The sequence below is a fragment of the Trichoplusia ni genome, chromosome 7, assembly GCF_003590095.1.
Source record: "Trichoplusia ni isolate ovarian cell line Hi5 chromosome 7, tn1, whole genome shotgun sequence".
Lineage (NCBI taxonomy): Eukaryota > Metazoa > Arthropoda > Insecta > Lepidoptera > Noctuidae > Trichoplusia > Trichoplusia ni.
The window spans coordinates 2,562,757-2,566,818 of NC_039484.1; positions in this window are offsets into that span (position 1 = coordinate 2,562,757).

Sequence of the window (4,062 nt, forward strand, 5' to 3'; positions counted from 1 at the left end):
CGGCGAGAAGTAGACCCCCACGACTGCGTACGGCCCCCAAACAACGACGACATATCCCGACCCCCTGCGGATGGTGTGCAGGGGTCGGGAGTCCGCGCCCAAGGCGCTTATTACGGCGACGGAGCCGTCTAGGTCCCCCGCCCAATTCGGACGAGGGGCAACATAATATGGCTCCGCCGCCACTGCAATATCGATGTCCCACTGCGCCAGCGACTGAAGGAAAAGATCCTGTGCGCCGGCGCAGTGGTTCAACCTAACCTAACCTAACCTAACCTAACCTTTTTTTTTTTTTTTTTTTTTTTTTAGGCGGGGGAATCCTCATGGACACCCGCCCCCCCGGGGGGGAGGACGGGTAGTGTCAGACTCTTACTGACTAAACCTAACCGCCGGGTGACGTCAGCCGCGTTTGATGCCGGCACGTGGAGTTACATAGATATCACTACACTGTGCCGGCCGCGGGGATCCGCCGGCCGTTGAGTAGGGCCGGCGGCTCGCTTTCGCGTTGTTTGTGGAGGCCGACGTGTAAAGAGCGTCGGCCTCCTCGCCTCGTAATGGGGTCGCACCCGTCACACCGAAATGCGACCCCCCGTCGCGGGTCTGTTTTGACGGGCGATATGCACCCCCGTGCCTATCGCCCAGACCCTAGCTAGGGCGGCAAGTTGCGCTCGTGCGCAGCACGTCGCCGCCCCATACGACGTCGGCGTATGGCGGGCGCGCTGGGATCTTCCTCCCGAGCGCGCTCCGCCGCCTCCTTCGCTGACATGACTGTCTCTGCGAAGGAGGCCAATGCATTCCACGCTGCGCGACTGCTGAGAGATGCAGAAACAACAGCCGGCAGCGCGGACAAATCAACATTTCCAATAGTCGTCAGGAGTTCGGAGCGTGGCTCGGCGAATGCCGGACATGCGGCCAGTGTGTGGAGTGCGGTGTCATCGACGTCACCGCACTGATGGCACGCAGTCGACTCCTCCCTCCTGACGACGCGACACAAATAATGGCCAAAAGCCCCATGGCCACTTAGAACCTGCGTGAGGCGGTAGGTCAAGACACCGTACCGCCTCTCCGCCCACGGTTGTAGTTGTGGGCGGATCGCCTCACAAATAGCCCGTCCCGCCGTCGGTCTCGATAGACGAATTTCCCAGTTACGAAACGTGACGAGACGGGCTTGTTTCTTCCAAGTTTCTTTTTGCCTCGGCGAGGGTTCAATGCCCCGGGACCGGAGCGCGGTGATGCGGATGTAAATGTCCGCAAGCACCTTCGCTTCCAAATCCCAAGGCGGAGTCCCCGCCAAGGCAGTTGCGGCTTCGTGCCCGACAGTTCGGTACGCACGGACGACCCTGTTGGCGACAGCACGCTGCGCGCCAAGCAGGACCGCCCGACTGTCGGGCAGCAATGTCTTTGCCCAAATAGGTGCGCCGTACAGGGCCATTGAGCGTATGACCCCTGCATATAGCCGGCGACACCCTACGTCAGGGCCCCCGACGTTTGGCAGCAATCTTCCGAGAGCAGTTGCGGCAGCCCGGAGTCTAGGCGCCAGCCTTCGGAAGTGCTCCCGGAAGTTGAGCCTCCCGTCGAGGACCAAACCCAAATAATTCATAGTGCCTGACAGTGGGATACGGACACCTTCCACTGTCAGGCACGCGTCATTTCCGGTAGGTGGGCTCCGGGGGCCGTGCAGCAAGAGCGCCTCGGTCTTCCCCAGAGCCACGTCAAGTCCAAGCATCCGGATGCGACCTACGACGAGTTGCGTGCCGCAGGTCGCACGCCGGATGCATTCCGCGGGGTCGGAACCCCGCGCCAAAACCAATGTGTCGTCCGCGTAGCACACGACCCGCGTGCAGGGCAGGAGAGCGCCCCGAAGGGTCCAGTCATACCCGATGTTCCACAAGAGGGGCCCCAAGACAGACCCCTGTGGAACACCGCGTCCCGTCTCCCACCTCTGCGGGCCGCTTGGCCCCGCGAACGACACGTGTCGCCCGGACAGGTAGTCCGCCACGACGCGCTGCAAGTAGAGCGGCACCCCGTGGTATCGGAGCGCCGACTCTATGCACTGATGCGGCAGCGAATTGAAGGCGTTGGCGATGTCAAGAGAAACCGCCACCGCCACGCCCCCTCGTGCTACCGCATCCGCGGCGAACTCCTGGACGACTTTGATGGCGTCCACCGTGGACCGCCTCGCCCTAAAGCCGTATTGGCAATCCGACAGACTCGGACCAGTCCTATCAAGATGCCGGACGATGCGGGCGGCGACGATGCGCTCAAAGAGCTTGCCCGCCTCGTCCAGCAGGACAATCGGCCTGTAGCCGGATGGTGAGTCTGCCGGTCGTCCCTCCTTTCGAAGAAGGACGAGCCGCCCCGTCTTCCATGTATCCGGGAATCTGCCCTCCTCCAAACAGGAGTTGAGCAGTCCCCGGAATCGACTTTCAAGAGGCCCCAGTGCCAGCGCAAGTGCGCGCGCCGGCACTCCGTCGGGGCCTGGGGCGGTCTTCTTTGGGCGAAGGCAGGCGATGGACGCCTCCATTTCTCCCTCCGTGATGGCCTCCAGTGGCTCCAGCGCCTGAGGCGCGACCACCACTGGAGGCACTATATTTGTCCGTTCCGGGAAAAGGGACGAGACTACGGCGTGGAGCAGCTGGGGCTCCATGGTCTCCGTGATCGGGGGCCCGTTGGCGCGGAGCTTGTTCCGCGCCGCGATGTATGGGCGCCCCCACGGATCCCTATTGAGTTCCTCCAGCATCTCCTGTCTTCCTTCTGCCTTGGCCTTTAGAATGGCCAGGCGGAGATTGCTCCTCGCCGTGCGGTAGGCCTCATATAGTGAGGCCTCCCTCGTCTCGTCCCAACTTGGTCTTCCGGCGTGCCTGGAGCGGTAGCGGGTCAGCCCCCGCTTGGCCCCGAAGCACGCCTCCCTGAGAGCTGCGATCTCGGGCGACCACCAGTAAACTGACCGGCGGTTCGGCCGCCGTCGGACGCGAGGCATCGCCGTGTCGCACACCAATGTTAAGGTGCGACAAAATAGCTCTGCCTCGTCGTCAATTGAGCGGCCTGACACCGCCGGCATGCACCAATCGGCAACGATGGCCGCCTCGATCAGCAGCTCTCTGTCCATCTTCTTGAGGGCCCATCGTGGGCTTCCCGAGTCCGGTGTAAAGCGCCGGATCCCGGGTCCCCCAGGAGTGGAAACGCTGAACCGTATATATCGGTGGTCCGATAGCGTCTCCACCTCCTCGACGCGCCAATCACGCACGCGCTCCGCAATAGTCGGAGCGCAAAACGACACGTCGACGATGGACCCTCCATTCTGCCGTACGCAGGTGTGGACCCTACCCCTATTCAGCAGGGCAAGGTCCAATCCGAGGGCCCACTCCTCCAAAAGCTCCCCGCGCCGGTCGGTTGCCGGTTCCCCCCACGCTGTGCTCTTGGCGTTGAGGTCACCGAGCACGATGACCGGGCGAGGCGAGAGCGTCCGAACAAGGGCCTCGAGCTCGGCCATAAATGACTCGAACTCTGCCAGACCCCTGTTCGGCGAGAAGTAGACCCCTACTACTGCGTACGGCCCCCAAACGACTGCGACATAACCCGAGCCACTGCGGATGGTATGCAGGGGCCGGGAGTCCGCGCCCAAGGCGCTTATGACGGCGACGGAGCCGTCGAGATCCCCCGCCCAATTGGGACGAGGGGCAACATAGTATGGCTCCGCCGCCACTCCAATATCAATGCTCCACTGCGCCAGCGACTGGAGAAACAGATCCTGCGCGCCGGCGCAGTGGTTCAAGTTCCCCTGGAGGAGGAAGTGTGGACGGACGTTATCCATTATTGTTCGTCCATCCGTTCCTCCTCACAGGGGCGCGCCTGTGATGTGGCCGCAACGGGCACTTTCCCCATTGCGGCCATCCTCTTCTTAATTAATGCCGGGGGAGCACATCCCCGGCTGCCCATCTGGTGGGTGGCATTGCGGCCGAGCTCGGCGCATATGGCGCAGTTGGCTGGCGCCTTGCAGTCCACTGCCTTGTGCCCGGGCATCGCGCAGCGGTAACACAAACCACTGCGGTCCGCGGGGCACGT